Source organism: Calypte anna, chromosome 13 (assembly GCF_003957555.1).
Source record: "Calypte anna isolate BGI_N300 chromosome 13, bCalAnn1_v1.p, whole genome shotgun sequence".
Lineage (NCBI taxonomy): Eukaryota > Metazoa > Chordata > Aves > Apodiformes > Trochilidae > Calypte > Calypte anna.
The window spans coordinates 3,714,812-3,732,784 of NC_044259.1; positions in this window are offsets into that span (position 1 = coordinate 3,714,812).

Here is a 17,973-nt window from a genome sequence, read left to right on the forward strand (position 1 = left end):
AGTCATGTTTGGCTACTGTCTTTGAAGGCTGAATGAAGTGATGTTTTATTTACTTATACAAAAATATACAGAACAAAACAGGTCACAAAAATGTAGAGGCAAAATTTGAGGCATTAACCTCATGCAAACTGCATCTGGGCAGCTGCTACTGATAAGCATGGGTTGTAAAAATGGAGAAAATATTAAGGCTGGATGGAAAAATTGGCCTTTGTGGATGTGAAGTATAGTCATGGGGTAAGTTAATCTCTGCCTGGGAGACAGCTAAACCTTTGTTAGGATATATTTATTGCTTTTTCAGCTGGATGCATTGAGCTGCTCCACTTTTTAATGTATTCTCTTGTACAAAGCCTTAGACTACTGCCAACTGTTAAGTACTACCTGTGAAATGGTAAAAAAGAAAAATCTCCAGATTTGTCAGCCTTTGTAGTTTCAAGGAGTTAAATTAAATTTAAAGCAGAGTAGTCTCATTCTTGCAACTAAGTTTTCTAAGTGCCTCTTGTGTGTATCCCTTACTGAAGCAAAATTTTGGTATCTCTGATCTTTAATGATCATCAGAATTGATGGCAATTTTGTTTCTGATTCAACTCTAGAATTTGTGGTGAGTTTACTGTTTCTGTCTTGCTGTTCTGTGGTGTCACAGCACTGCTGTTCTGCAGGAAACCAGCCAGCAGTGTCGTGCACATGGACTTATCCCACCTAAAACTTCCATATTTGCATTGTTTCTTTTCACAACAGTCAATTTGGTTCTGATACTTCCTGTAAAATAATAGCTACTATCTGACCAGAAACTTCTGAGGGTATTTCAAAGTCAACTTCCCTACCTGCATACCTTTGTGTAACACATGAAAACAGAGACAGGAGCACTGCTGTGCACTCACATTTTATTTTAATGGCACTTTGCAGAGTACCATGCTGATGAAGTTGGAATTGGCAACCACTGTATCACTTTGTGAAGAGTCTAAAGGAGGGTTTGCTTTTGTAGATTGCTTGAAAAGAAATGAAACACTTCTGAGCCAGTAGGTTAGCTGGGTTCTTGGTTTTGTGATATGGGGTCACTGTTACAGACCTTAAAAGCTTTATGTTAATTTATCTTTAGTTGTATTGAAAATCCATTTTCAACAGGATTTTGTTAGTTCAAAAAGAAAAAAACAAACAAAAACCCCAAGCAAAACAGTAAATGAAACAAAGATATCTCTGTAGATACAAGGTAACTTATAAATTTGCTATACACTGTTAAAGCTCTTTTTTGTAACAGATGAAAAAAAGTATTAACAATGGAGCTAGCGTTCATTTTTCTAGTTCTGATCTTATGATCATAAACATGAATGCACAGAATTAGAGGCAACTCTTAAAGGGATTTTCAGTAATTTTCATGTTGTGAGTTCAACCTTAAATTTAAAAATATCCTTTGGAGCAGCAGTGCTTTTAGGTGATACTGCTGCAAATGTTACCAAATTATATTACAGCCTTAGTCCCTCAGAATAATGGATATCAGAAATTCTTCATTCCAAATCACACCGCTAGCTGACTACTGCTTGTGTTGCTGACTTGGGTTAAGAAAGTTAGCACTGAATTACAGCTGTATAAAAGGCAGAGCCTGGTTGTTGTGTGATGGTTTGTCTCTCTTCTGTTGCAGAAGGAATCGCATCTTCAGGGGGGAAAAAAATCTTGTAGATTTAATAATTATAATAATTTCAAACTGGGAGCAGAAATTAAGAGATTAATTTTATTATTTGTCTCATTTTATTAACGTAGATATTTTCCCTTATTTTCAATCAAAATCTGTTTGCAACTATATAGAAGGATGACATTTTCTGTTTGCTCAGTTCATCCTTGTGACAACTGGACAGAGTAAGGGGATTTGATTCTTACTTGCTTGAAGCTTGAGACAGCAGTGAGGCACTGCCAGAATCTCCAGACCATTAGCAGCAATTCAATGGAACAGCTCAGTTCAAAGGCTGAGAAATTTCATGTACATGATTCCAGATAGTGTTTTCACACAAAAATACAGATTTTGAATATGCATGAAAGAGAGGGAGGGAGATTGTACTCACTTCAAAAATCTGGCTAAGATGTTATTCCCACCAGGACATATGATCATTGGAAGAGAATGGAAAAGCATGGAAGCACCAGCTGTTTGTGAATGAATCAGATTTGGCCTGGTTAACATCAGAGATGAATCAAATATGGTTTTGTTAGGATCATAAAGACTGATGAATTGAAGAAGGTTTAGAAAACCCTCTAAGGATTCCTGTGAAGACAGTGTCTGGCGAGTAAAGTAAACCCTGTTAAATAAATATGAAATCATTATTGGGTTATTTACTTGCTCACCTTAAATTTAAAGTCTTATTATTTGCTTCCTGCTGGCATCATCCTTCAGGATCCATATGAAATCAGATACCCTTAAGCTTCCTGGTTTCAGAAAGGAAGGTGCAAGTCTGTGTGTGAACGTGAGCTCATGTGTAATGCCTGCCTGTAAAGCAGACTGAATTTACTTAAGGAACTTATCTGCTGGTATGTTCAGCATAATTTGTAAGAGAAATTTGAAAATCTGAAGTATGTGTTACATGAGCTCAAAAAATATTTTATACAGGAGAAGGGTGCTTCACTGACAGGAGAGCTACTGTGAATTGGGTGCCAGCTAGTTTTGCTGAGCTTTCCAAGTAGTATTTATGACTTGTTTTAAAATGGAGAAGGAGAATGTCCGGGTATAACTACAGTGTTACTGCAAAATGCCATTTGTGACATGGTATAGACTGCATTTCTCCTTAGCTAATGACAAAACTGAGTTGAATGTTGTCTGGTTTTACTGTCACCTGCACAATGCTAAAGTGAAAAACAGAAGTCCTGTAATAGTGACTTCTGAAGCCTACAAATACAGGAATAAAGAAGGATTTAAGGTATCCTTGGCTCAGATGCTTTTTTAATTTGCACAGGTGTGTACTAGCAAGTACAGGCGTTCATCTCTGCATACATCTAAGAAAATGATAGGGACTTGATATGCTTTGCAGTACCATGGACACTTGGCATTTGTCATGGCTGTTGTTTTCAGCAGGAGTACTTCTGGTGTTCCAAACATTTGGAAGAATTCTGTCAGTGGAGAAGCACAGTTGCACTCAGATATTTCGATATTCATACATTAAAAGAGAATTACCCAGAAATTCAAAAGCAAATTAAAATTTATGGTATGCAGCCTAGTATGAAAGTTTTAAAGAGACTTTCTGAGGGCTTCCACTCCACATTATACCTCCAGCTCAAAGTAAAACTGCACTTGGTTTGACTTTCCGCAAATCAAAGATGCTTTCTATTTAATTTCATTCAAATGTGTAGCTGTGCTTCATTTTTACCACATTAGATAGCAAACACAAATCCAATAAAATGTAAACCTGGCTTTCATTTAGTTGAAAGCAACAAGCTTGTTCAAAGCCTTTGAGACCGTCTCTTTGAGAAAATAGTTTATTGTCAAAGGTAAGCAACCTTGGTCAACTTGAAGCTCTGCATAATCCTGTAAGAGTGATTGATTTTTTTTGTCTAGTCCACTGTCTTGCAAATCATGAATTTAAAAACAGATTGCTACCAACAATTCTGTTTTCAGGGGTGGGGGAGACTTTATAGAACCTAATATTGCAGTGTTCCTCTTCTTAGGTTAATTGATGCTTTTAGATAAGAGTGATAGAGAGATTGTGAGCTTCCAAGTATATACTCATTCTGAAATCTGCCATTGTCTTTTGAGATGTAAGTCTTGGTTTAGCTCACAATTATATGTTTAGGTAAGTCTGGAGTAACAAAGGCCAAGGTTGAGAACAACAGTAATTTGAAGGCAGACCTGGAAGAGCTGATGGATTTTTATTTTCAGCATTTTTACCTCTCACAAAATAGAGTGAATTTCTTTAATGAGGGAGGCTGTTGGGCTAATGGGGCTTTCACACCTGACTACAGTGATCAAAATAGCAGTCCTCTAATCTAAAAGTACTCCAAAAATCTGTTGAATTTGGTGCCATAAACTAGGAATGCTTCTGAACTTGGTCAGGTGTTAATAATTGCTCAGGTCTGAAACCTTGCTTGTGGGTGTGGGTCTGCTGAGGATAACCATTGCTGCCATGGATTTAAAGGCCACCTTGGGCTTTTCCTGTAACCTACTGCTTGTATCTTAGCATTTAGAGATTTGAGCAATCTAGGATTTTGAGCATCTTTCCTGTTTAGCCTACAGAGCTTTATATTTACTCACTCATTTAGGTTTATTTTACCTTCACTTGGTCCCTGTGCAGAGCATACAGTGAAGTCCCTCCCCAGTCCTATGGAGTTTTCAATGAGCAAAAAGCAGAGCTGGCAGTATCATGACTTGGACAGTCTGTATTTTAAAGTCTGTTTTACTGGTAACCATAAGAGTTTAGTTCGTGTGATCCTTCAAATATTTGCATGTTTAACTTCCCTGTGCAAAGAGAGTTTAATGGTGGTATTTGCATTGTAAGGACAAAACGTGGGGATGATAAAATCTTCCTGTAGTGCAGGCTGGTAGAGAACTGTCTTCTTCAAGTTGACTTCCAACCCAAAAAGGTCTGCAGCCTCTGCAAAGCAGGATGTTATGTGCTGCAGAGCTGCTGCTGTGTGAGCAATGAGGGCATCATCAAAAAAGCAACTCTGGGATGTTGTGATTTAGGGTCTTGGTGTGGCCCTTCAATTGCCCTAAGTTGAATAGGGTCCCATTGGTACAATATCAGATGTAAATGCCATTTTCTTCATCTGCCGTGGCCCTTTGGAGCATTGTGCTGACGAAGATTGTGAATAGAGTGGGTGTGAGAACACAGCCTTGTTTCACACCATTGATTACTGGGAAGGATTCAGAGAGTGCATCACCATATCTGACTTGGCCCCACTGATGCTCATGTAACAGGATGATCAATTTGAGGAGCTTTGGGGGGCATCATTGTTCCAAGATCTGCCACAGGCCTTTTCTGCTCACAGTGTCAAAAGCTTTAGTGAGGTCAACACATGTCAGAGTCCTTCATTCTGTTCCCTACACTTCTCTTGCAGTTGTCTGGGAACAAATACCATGTCTGTAGTACTCCTATTGGCTCTGAAACCACAATAGCTTTCAGGTAGAACTTCCTCTGCAATAGCAGGTACTGCTCTGTCCAAAACTCTTCTTGCAAGCTCCTCCCCCCTGACAAGTGGGGAAGAGCTATGGAATAGCATTATGGAAAATACACATAATAATAGCTGAAGTAAAAAAAAAAAGTTTTTTGGGTAAACTCTAGAAGATTATCTTTTTTCAGGTTGGCCAAAATACTTTGTTAGCTGTTATGAACTGGTTTGAGCCTTCTCAAACAGTAAATGACATTGCCAGGAGGCAAGCATGATAATTTGGGTACTTCACTGATGTGCAGGTTGCTGTTCTGTTTTTCCTCTGTGCTCTCAATACTAATGACACTCAGGGAATTAATGAAACCATTTCACCCAAGTGTTGTCTAATTAACTTGTATTTTGTGTCCAGTGAAATTAAGATATAATAGCAGAACTGAAATTGATACCCCAAAGACAGTTTTGTTAGTATTGATCTTGGACTTGTTTTCAGTGGATCTGTGTGATGGGAGAAATTGAATGAGTAAGTCCAGATTAGCACTTCTTAGCACTTTGGATTTATTATAGTGGGAAACCACTGGAGTTGTAATTACTGTTCTGCATTACAAATTAAATCATTTTTACTCTTTGAAACTTGTACATTTCAGTGAGAAGGCTGGGTCCTTTGTTGTGTTGGGGGCTTTTTGGTTGGTTTTTTTTGTTTGGTTGATTTTTTTTGATATGCCCATTGTCACAGCTGTCTGAATCCTTACCTACAGTAGCAGTGATATCAGCAAGACTGTGTTGTTACACACTAGTAGTATGTGCTGGTGCATTTACAAGAGGTGAAATCCATTCTCTTTGGAGTTATCTTTGAGAACACAGCTGTGTCTTTCCTTCCCTTCCATGATTCTGAGAAAGTTACAAATTTATTTTTAACCAGCCCTGTACTTTCATCTAACTAGAAGTCAGTGAGATTCAGCGTCCTTCATGCACTAGTAACTTCTACTTTAAAAGCACTTATGTAAAACTGATAGAGATAAATATGAGAACGCAGGACCCAGCATGCTGCATCTAAAATAGGGTATCTGACAGCTTGAGAAATTGTCTAAATTTAGACCTCTGAAAATTGTGGTATAATACTTTTTTCCCCCTATGGCAACTCAGTATTAAAGTGCTTAAACTTACCAGCCCACCCTAATAGTCAGTCTTTGCCTCTAGCAGGTTTCCTGCAGAGACCTCTAAACCACTTGCATGCTGGCATACATATATTCAAACCACGTTTTTTTTAAAGAAAATCATTAATCAGGTCTTTTTAAAAGAAGTACTGGCTAGTTTTTTCATGCATTTCTACAGAGCTTTTCATTTTCTTATTCCTTATGGTACTGCTTCTGAATAAATTTTTCACAGAGGATTTGTTAGTAGTAAAATATTACATTTCTTGTAACACCAATCATTGTATGTTTCACTTCAGGGTAAGACTGAGATCAGATGTTTATATTCTATCAAAACCAGAAGATGCCTACTGTAAGAGCACTCTTGTGATGAAGCAGCAGAAACTGACTGTAGAACAATAGAATATCTGTACAATTATTAAGACAAGAATAGTAGCCTCATGACTGCAGACATGCACAGATCACCAGCATTTATGGTTTTGATTCCTTTCATTTGAGTTTTATTTGATGGGCTGGGACATCACAGAAACCTTTCTCTCCCTTCACTTTATAGTGCAGAATGCCTGTTAGTTTTCTGCAGTCTTTAAGCTGTTGACTTCCTGCTTATGTTTGGCTTGTCAGATCTTTTGGACTATATTTTATTATCTGTTTGGGCATGGAAATATAGTGGTAAGTTTTTTGTTGTAAATGAGTGGAGCTCAAATAGGAAGAAAGGGGGAATAGCTTTTTTTCCTGTGTACTGTCACCTTAATCGGGGTTTCAACCACAAGTTGAAGTCATCAGAGGTCATTCCATTAGCTTCACTTATCCAAGTTCTCTTGTGTTTTGGTTTGGTTTTTTTGTTTTTGTTTTTTTTTTTTTTTTTTTTTGTTAGTGTTAGGTGAAGAATTAATTCTTAAGAAAAAAATGAATTCAAGAGGCTCAAGAACTATGGGGTAGGTTCAAATAATCAGGCAAGGTAGTCTATAAAATTCAATTTTTAAAATTCAGAATATTTCAAAATGTATGTAGAAACTTCTGAGAAGGCTCTGTAATGTCAGCTATTTCATATTTAGAGTGAAGTGATTGAATTTTTGATAAGTTAGTAAGCAAATCAAACAGACATACTCAGTTTCTTATTTTTTTTCTGGAGCCATTAGATTGCTTCCTATTAAGCTGTTATACACATAGTCCTGGATCTGCTCTGGCTGGAAAGGCCTCCTGGAGCCTGTAGGAGCTCCAAGCAATGTCATTGCTGAAGGATTACAATGCCTTCAGGGCGGATGATTATACAACTTTGTTATTAAACCTGTTCCAGTGCTTAATTAACCTCCATGAACATTTTTATCATGTCCTGTTGTACCCTCACTGATTCAGGTTATGGCCACACCATGCAGCTCAGGATAGAGCCTGGCTCAGGCTTCCCTGGCACCTCCCTGCAGGGACTGGCAGACTGCTCATGGGGTCCTTCTCTCTCCAAAAAAGTGAGATTATTATTTTTTTTTCCAGGGAAGTTTCTAAACTGTAAAAAAAAATCAATCAGCTCTATTTTCAGAAGGCTTACAATCACTGAGTTTGGAAAGACTACACAAAATAAAGATCATCTTTTGCTTGTAAGTCACTTGAAATCTTCCAGCTGGGTCACCCTGCTGGGGTGTGATAAGTTGTGGTATTAAAATAGCAAAAGTAGAGCAGAAAGCTCAGTTGTACAGCTGCTTTTCCCTGCCATGCTCCTGTGGAAATGCACTGCCAGCTAGCTAGGGTTGTTTTTTTAAATATATTTTTCTGTTTCCTTTCAACAAACAGAATGAAAAAAGGTAACAGATTTCTGAGGAAGCACAAAGTACATTCCTCATGTAAAACAAACAAAACAGAAGTAGCAAGTAACAGTGATTTTGACTTCCTCAGTAGAAATAACTAGAACCATGGTTGGAAGAATCATCACTACTTAGAAATGTGTATCAGGGACAACTAGAAACATATCAGATAGGATGTTTTTCCTGATAATAATTTTCTTTTAATTTTGGACTCTGAACCTTTTCATGAATATGGGTGACTTAACCAAAAACAAAACCAACAACAAAACAAAACCAATGCAAACGAAAACAAATAAAGGACCGAAAGCTTTTCAAGATGGGTTTTCTGCTGACAGGTTGACTTAGAGTGGCAGAAGAAGTGTTTGCACCAGCAGAGCCCAGTGGTCACTCTGCTCAGTCATTGCTTGGGAGATTTGGAACCTGCTTTAAATTAGAGAAGAGAAAATGTAATTGGATGTTAGGAAGGTGTTCTTTAACATGAAGTTAGGGGGTTGCCAGGGAGGATGGTGAGGCCTTGTCCATGGAGATTTTCCAGGTGACCCTTGAGAAGGCTCAAAGCAACTTCTCTTGTAGTTGCTCCCCAGAAACTGTAAGTCAAGATTTCAGTTTCATGTAACTATGAACAGAAGGGATAACTGTAGGACAGGAACAGTGTTTCTTGTGTTGTAGAAGACATGTTGTACCCTGCCTCCCAGCAGCCCCAGTTATCCTCTCAGAAGCACCAGCTGGGGCTCCCATCTCCAGCATCTCCTCATCACACACCCTTACAGCACTTCAGTGTGGAGCAAGGACAAATACACAGCCTATAGTTCTAAATACTTATAATTTCAGAAATTATATTTGCATATCGCTTCAGAAACAGTAATTGAGATGGTCATATCTGACAACCAGGTTGCTATAATACATTCTTTTCATCTAGAAATATTACAGGAAGGCAGTGGGGCTGTGCAGTGTGAGCCACCAGGCTTCTTGAACCCATGGCAATCCCCAGACAAGAAATCTTGACTGAAGGGAATTCTGGATATTTTTACTGTGGACGTTTAGTTCATACACAGTTTTTGGCATCATCTTCAACATAACATGGTTAAGATAACATCATTGTATCATATTTCTTTTTTTTATTATTATTTTTTAAACAGTACTATGTAGTCCATTCTGCTACTTGTTACACATTTAATACAGCCAAAGGCTTTCACCTAAAATGAAGATATCTATGCCAGTCATGTGAAAAACATCCATATTTATAACTGTAAAATAATATGGCCTCTTTTCTAGAAAAAAAAAGTCAAACATTTAAAAATAGTTAAAATTTTAAATGCAGTTTATTTGAAAAAAATTTTTCTACTTCAGGTCATTTCAGTTAGAAAGGATTCTGTCCTTATCTATATTTTATTTTTCTATAATATATACTTAAAGTAATTGAATAAGAATTGAATTTTTTTATTAAAAAACCGTCAACATTTTAAGGTATGTGAGGATTCTTCATTTCCTTTAAAAAAGATTCTGTCCTTATCTCCTTTTATCTATAGTATACATATAAAATAATTGAATAATAACTGAATAAAAAAAAAATAATAAGAAAAGAATCCTTCAACATTTTTTTAAGGTGTATGAAGGTTCTTTTGTATTTCCAACTCTGTTCTGATGACATTGAAATGAACTTGCAGTATGTCTTTGTTTTGATAGAACCAGATTTTTCAGTTAAAATTTGTTGACATGTTCTGACTGGTTTTATTCAGGAGAACAGTTAGAGTAAAATTCATCATTTTCATTGTTATTCATGCAGACTTTCTAATAGTTCAATAATACATTGCAAAATTATTCCCATGTAATCTTTGTAGGAATCCAGGCAGCAATATTCCTCCAGGAACAGAATTTCATAGGCAGGTTGTCAGCCACTGAAAAATAACAAATTGACAAGAGTTTGAAAAAGGATGCCAAGCTAATGGAGCAGTAGCAAAAACCCTGTATTGTTAATAGCATGATATATGAGAGAAGGAATGAATGGGCAGAGCTGTGTAACATGAAAAATGAATGGGAATTTCATTATGAAGGACTTCCCTCTTGTTTTCCAGCAACCATTTCTGCTTACAAAATCCTGTGTGAATACTCGAGGTGGTTTGTGGCAGCAAACAGTAATATCAGGTGCTTATACCTTTTCTTAGCAAGAAATTTGTATTGATGTGTCTTTGGTAAATTTTCAAATTGCAGAGCTGCACTAAATAAAATGTCATTTTCCAAATAAATTAGGATTTTATGCTGTCATCTGAATTACTAATGTCATCCTCTGTAATATAATGTTTACGCTTCTCCTGAGGAAGCCTCTTCAATTTTGCTCACACCTGTGGCTCAATACAGAACAGAAGGTCTTACAAAGACCTCTGCTCCCAGAGGAGCACTGCTGGTTTTCAAGAGCCTTGGAAATTATTGCAGTGTTTCTAGGTAACCCTACAGGTCTTGTAGTTTTTAATTTGAACATGAGTTTTGAGGTGCAGGTATTGTCTACCACTGGGAGCAGCTTTGCTTTCCCAGCTCATACTCCTCACCTTGTAAGCTTGCTCTAAATTAGTTCAGTTTTGTTTAACTTGTGGAACTGCACTGGTTTGCATTACTAGCTGGGTCTGTGGTTATCTGCTGTTAGCAGGAGGTAAGTTCAATATCCCATAGTGATCAGTGAGCTATGTAAACATAGATACATAAGCAATGATTTGGTAAAAGGTTTGCAAGATAGATTTTTGATGCTTGGAGATGGATCTTGTCTCCTCCAAGCCAGTTTGTTTATGTAGATCTTGTTCAAAACTATTCAGAATTTGCTATTTCCTTTTAAATCATTCATCTCCACCTTTTCCACTCAGATAATAGTAAATGAAGGTATAATGAACATTTGATGAAATGCCATAAATCAATCCAATCAATAGTCGAAACACCTTTTTTCTTTTCTTTTTCTTTTTTTTTTTTTTTTTCTACCTAGTAACATTTTTAAACAGGAAAAAAAAACCTAAAAGGATTTAATGTGGAATTAAAACATTTCTTTTCCAGGGAAATACCTTAATTTTACTGCGAAGTAGAGTGAGGAAAATAGTTTTACTATTTTCCAGGACTTGCTGGAAAATCAAAACCAAATCAAAACCCCTGTGCTTTTCATGGAACTCTGGGAAAGTCCTGTTTGCATAGGTCTCAGGGTGATCTAAAGTCTTGACATTTCAGAGGAACTGGGTGTAATACAGTGGAGTTGGGCAGGCGATCACTCAGAGAACAGGTTGGATTTTAGAGCTCACGGAGTTAATACCTACAGACCAGTGTAAATCCTGTTTATCCCCTCAGGTGACGAACTAGATCAGACAGATTGTATATAGAGATCTTTCCTGAGTCCTGCATTTAACTGGTTGTCAAAAGTTACCTTCTTGGAAAGACTCATGGTAACTGGAAGACTTATAAAACAAAAATAAAGTTATTACAAACACCCCAATGAATGAGATGATGATTGAAATGAAGTTCAGACACACAAGTCTTCACAGTAACTTAGTTTTGTGTTTTCAACTGTTGTTTACCTAAATATATTTAATTTAAGGTTTTATATTTCAGCTGACTTCTATTGGTGAAGTTGTGCCCGTAGTTATCAGCTGTTTAGTTTTTGGTTGGGTTTTTGTTTGGTTTTTTGTTTTACTATGGCATCTTGAAGAAATGCTGTTGTTTGCAGCGGGCATGTAAAAGAGCATTTTTAAGAGCACATAGTCCAAAAAAGCCACAGACTGCTTTCAGTACATGGAGAAGAGGAGCAGCTCTATTTGATGCATACAGATGAATCTGTACAGATTGATGTAGAGCCCTTGCACAGCAGCCCTGTGCTGAGATCACACTGCAGGTGAGAGGTGTCCATGGTCACCACCAGGAAAAGGGGCTGTAGTGAATATTGCTCACTTCAGCATTTTTGATACAGTTCTTTGCTCTGTTATTTGGTCCCTCACTCCACCCAACTTTCCATGTTCTAAAATAGGAATATTGATGTTGGTATTTCTCATGCGCTTTGATATTTAGAGCTACAAGATGCCACCCAAGAGGCAGGAAATGATCAAAGGTTGGATTAACATGCTTGGAGATAACATCACTGCTGCTGGTTCTCATAGGGTAGTTGTTTTGTCCATCAGGGGGTAGATTAGGTGTGAAAGCTCTAAATAAACATTCTGTATTGTCTTTCTGAGTGTTTGCTTATTGGTTTTGCTCTTTAGAGATCTCTGGTTTCTTCTTTCCATAGTTTCAGCAAACATTAAAAAAAAAAAATCAACAGCAAAAAAATAAGAAACCCTACTTGCCATCAAAGAATAGTGTTTCATCTCTTGAGTCTTGGAGAGCTGTGAGTAAGCATCCTTCTGTAGACCTTTCACTCTTCAAACTTAGGCCCTGAAAACTCGATATATTCAGTCATTTAATGTGATTGTTACGTTGGGCTGAAAATATCCTTGTTATTGTGGTTCAACAGAAGAAAACTTTCTCACGACTATCACATTCAAGTTTTCCTCCTGTCACAGTCTGTAACTATTTATATTTTTTTTTCTTTGTGAGGAATATAACCACTGCTCATGGACATCCTATCAGTTGCAGAAATAACCAGGTTTATGGTTTGAATGAAATACAAGGGTTTATTTCACGGAAAATGATTGTTTGAAAGGAAGTCTGAGGAAGGGGTTGATAGCGGGGGAGAAAGAGAGGGAGAACAGGTTTTTAAGCAATTGAATCACCCCCCCCCCGAAAGAGGGCTACAAAGGAAAGAAGGAGAACAATTAATGCTTTTTATCACTCTCCTAAGAAATCACTGCTGGTCCCAGTGTCCCTGTTCCCCCACACTCCCTGGACTCCTGCTGCTCTGTCCACCTCCTCTTGCTTCTCCTGAGGCTTTGGTGTGCTGCTCCTCACTTCAATCCGCTGCTTCTCCCTCCTTCTCTCTTCTTTTCGCTTCTGATTTTCCCCTTTTTCCTCTGAATTTTATATAGTGAGAAGTTCCTCCTTTTCATCAATTATTGCCAGAGGTGGCAAACTGGTAAACATGGGTCTTCCCTTTGTATTCAGGTTTCCTGGAATTCTTTTATTTGCTACCAATTGGCAGTGGCTGTCTGGCGGCTATTAGCATTTTATCTTTTTAGTCCTGACAAAGAAGGGGGGGGTCTCTTGATGAGATTTTGTGATGGAAATAAGTTTGATACATTTTAACAGAGTAAACTATGCCGGTGGAGCCAGGGTTTTGCTGATTCAAGAGGCAATTTTTTTTTTCTAGTTTCAGTGTATCCACATTAAACTTCCTAAACTGCGCTGAGGAGTAAATAGCTTTGTTACACTTTTGTTTTCTTCTCACCAGAACTAGGTCCTATTCTGCCTGTCACTAAATACTTAGTGTCAGAAACTCATGTATTAATAAATGGCATTTTGGCAGTTATTATTAAATAGAATTCCTTTTAGAATTACAGTGTATTTCACATCCTCCTTTTTCCGAGGAAATGCCAGAAGCCTTCATAGCACTCTTAATTAGTCAATCACTAATGTCCAGTCCTGTACATTTTGTTTTCTTTCACAGTCCTTTTCACAGCAGTATGACCCCAAGAACTTAGGAGCTTAATAGCCATCATGCCGTATTTATGATCCCATATCACACTTCAGGGAAATTGCTGCAGCTTGCTTGCTGCTTTTGTTTGCTATAGGCAAGGCCCTGGAGACCTCAGCATTTAACTGTGCTTTGAAATTGCTGAAGTGTGTTGTTCCACCAGATTGGGTGGCCCAGACAGCAAGCCTCATAATAAATAGCTCTGGCTTTTTTTGTGGGAAGTAACTGCACATGCATTGTGTTAAGGTTGCCTTCTGACTATTAGGAAGTAATTTCTGAAGAAAAGATCCTGTTATTCTCTCACTTCTGAAATGAAACATAAGTATAACCTGGAATGAACTCGTGTCTTATGTTTTTATTCATTGTTTGTTGACCCTGTGGTCAACCCTCTGTCACTACGATTAATCATTCAGACTCCACTTGTCCAAAAAGACAATTCAGTCCTTTTCTCCCAGAGAAAATGGGGTGTGGAAGGAAATACAACAAAGTATTAATGAAACAAAATGGGTTAATCTTTGACATGATAATTTATACCTGGTCTAGAGAACAGACAGGAGTGCTCTTGTATGGGAATGATTAATAGCTACTATGCTTGCATCTCTGACAAGTGATTAATAAAGTTTGTGATGAAAAAAAAAACCAACAACAACTTTTCTTTTCCTTAAGTGTGCAAATCTTGGAACTCTGCTCCTGTCTGCATAGTGGATTAATTACAATGTGGAGACCTTGTAATTCAGATCTCAGTCACCCTCATTCATGCAAATTTCTTCAAAATGGAGTTCACATGATCTGTTCATTGCTAAAGAACTGGGAAATCCACCATGTCCCCGCAATAGTTTCTAGCCTGTGGGGTGAAAAAATGTGCCTGAGATGCAGGTTTCTTCAGAAGCATGTTGGTTTTTAAACATGGACATTCTTATACATACAAGCATTATTCTGACCCTGTATGAACTCATTACCAGATATAAATTGAAGCTGTGAAGTCCATCTGTACTTCATAGAGCAATGATTTATATTGAATCTAAAACCTATCCAGGTGTAGTTTTGTGGGCCAGAGGGGGAGTGGGGTGGTGGATTGGCTGTTTGTTTTGATGTTTTTATCTTTTTTTTTTTTTTTTTCTACTTTTTTCCCCTGAAAAACTGAGATTATAGTTAATTTTAGTGAAAATCATTCAGAGAGCTGTAACATTACAGCTTCAACCAACTACTGCTTTTTCAAACCCTTACATATCCTTGTCCAAGAGTTAACAGTATTTGATGAAAATTCACAAAAAGATGTTCACAGCATCCCCTGCAGAATGAAGTCTTTCAGAAGAATCCTTTGTAAAATGCATCCCATAACAAGCCTTGATAGTTAAAATTGTCATAGAATAATTAAATGAATGTGTGAAGATACAATTAGGTGGGAAGGTATGAATGGTAGCATTGATGCAGACTTGAGAGTTCACTGAGTTCTGTATCCAGTCCCTGCACAGTGGGGGAATGGTTGCAGATGCCTTAGGGAAACAGCAGTGTGAAGGGTGTTGCTTTCTGTTGTACTTCACCAGTTGCTAGTAATCTGTAACTTCCTCAGCTGGAGCTGGAATTTAGACCATCATGTTTAATAGCTATCAGTGTATGTTGAAACCATGTAAGCATTTCTTAAATCCATTTGTATTTTGGGCCCCATGGCATTCTCTGGCAGTTACCTTCACAGTTTCAAATATGAATTGCATGTTTCACCATTTTAAACTTGCTGTGTGAGCATTTCTTTGCCTTTCCTTCTACTTCCCATTTCATAAGAAATAGTGAATAATATTTTTTTATGTTCTGTTTATTTGGCATGATTTTGCACCTGTTTCATATTTCCTTTAGGTCATCTCTTTCAAGATTAAATCTTTTACTCCATTTCCCTTTCCTCCCAGGAAATCTGTAGCATGCATTCCATTTCTCTTTTATTTTATTTATTTTTTTTTTTTAAATGTGGAATTGGTATCTGAAATGGATCCATCATGGATTTACTCAGCGGTGTCTTGATGTATTTAGGTTTTATTCTAAATTTTCTTAATTCCAGAATCTTTGACTGCCCCAATTCCACAACTGATGTTTTTCAAAGCAGTGTCTACAATGACTACAAATCATTGTCTTTAGTACTAATAGTCTAAAGAAGCTGAGAGGATTGCAGTGTTGATTTTTCTGTAATATTTTTTAACTTTCTTTACTAATTTTGAACCTTAGCTTTCATCTTTCAATTTTTTACTCAAGATCAGTAAAATGATGTTAAATAATTTTACATCTCTCCATTTCTGGGTAACATATTTACTTTTCTTTTCTAAAGATATATACATCTTATCATGAAAAAATAATTTAATCTAAAGCTCCACACAGCGTTCTCCTTGCCTTGTATAATCTGCAATTTAGGGCTGTAGACTTAAAGGCTTTACACTTTTCTAGAAGTCTAATAAGGCTGGGATGATTGATTGGCACAGAAACCATATTGAAGGTCCTTTTTCTTGAAATAATACCTCAGCTGATCATAATTTGTTGTGATAGCATGGAGTGAAATTTATCTTTTATGCATTTAAAGTTGCAAATGTATAGAGAAAGCAACACTTACTCTGAAGTGACAAAGTGTTATTGAGAAATCTGTATGAAAGCTAACAAATTATTTATTCCTTTGTAGAAATTATTCTAATAAGTAAAAAAAGAGTATTATCTCCCTGATTTATGGTAATGTAGTTGCTAGCTTCAGGTAAAGGTGTCTCAAACATTTGTTTTATTTATTTGCAAATACGTTTTCATTGCTCTGATACATTTTTTTCCAATTGCTTTTGACCAGCCAACACAAATTATCTTCAGTAAGACAGGGCACTTCAGTTGCCAGGAAAAAACCCCTACATTTTGTTGTAATTGTGAAATTTCAGAGATAGGAATTAAGAAATTGTTACCCAGAGCAAGGGAAATCTAAACAGAGGAAGCTGACACTTCTCAGTCTATCTGCTGGCAGAGCTGTGAAGCTACCTGCATTGCCTTTGAGGTCCAACTTGTAATCCTCCTAATGAAACTTTCACTTCTGCAATCCCTGATGTTTGCATTATCTGGCTGGAACAGTGCGTAACAGGGCAGAATCTGACCCAAGTTTGAGTCATTATTCCAATAAGTAACTTTTCAGCTAGATGTAAGAGCTCCAGCAAAGGCTATTGAGAGAAGCAAATGCTGAAAAAGTTGAGGAGAGTGTGGTTACTTGGTGTTTCATCACTAAAGTCACCTAATAATAGGCTTGGTTTTTATTGGTTTTTTGGTTTGTTGTGTTTGTTGGGGTTTTTATTTTTTGGGGAGGGGAGGTTTTTGTTTCTTCATTTTTCTGCAGAACAATTTTTTTCCTGAAACAACAGGATTTCCAAAGCAGAAGAGTAGACGTGCCTATCATAAGTAGAAGTTAACTTCTACTTAGGTTTGTTATTTAACTAACATACCAAAGAAGAAAAAGACCAAACAGAAGGTTTTGATGCCTTGGCTATGGAAATAATATTTGATGTTGCTTGTTCATTACCCTAAGCTGGGGATAAAAAGGACACTATTCAAAAAAAATGGAAACCAAATGGGTCTTTAGTGTGTATCTTGAAAATGTCACAACAAAATAAGTTTATACCATTGTATCTCATTCAGACTTTACTTTTGCCAGAAGCAGACTATCTCATTAATTTTTCAGCACACTGTCTTCAAACCATGACTTAATATTAAACCCTGTATGGGCCTGTAAGCCTCTGAGCTCTATAAGGTGTGTAACCACTGGCACTGGTTACTGGAGGACCAGGGTAGGGTCCTGTCATATCCCCCTGGCACCAGCATTATTTGATTTCCAGAATTACTTGAAAACAGGAAACTGCCAAGAGTGTTTTTTCCTTCTAAACAAACACGTCAGTGTATTTGCAGAGACCATAGTATTTACATTTAGCTGTTGATATTTTAATTAACAATTTCAGTGCATTATTTGTCCTGTGAGTTCAATGGGAAGAACTCTACAAATAAACAGCAGTTCCCTCTTGGACAATCTCTCAGTAAATTAGCTTACTTTGTCAATAAAGCGCATGCCTATCAGCCCCTGCAAGGCAGCAGGGGGCAAGGATGTTGATTTACTTAAGCAGGAGGTTATACTATTAGTGTCTCTGATTGCTGTTAATTAGGAGCTGTGTAGATGTCTCTGCTGCCTGTTTGTAATAGAAAACCTTTAAGTATTTAGGCTATTAATGAAGTCAATAAATGGATCTGTGAGGAGCCTTTTGGTTTTGTTTTTATTACTTCCTCTCTGTTTTGCTGGTATTATTATAATAATACTACAGCAGTCAAAATATAACCAAGAGCT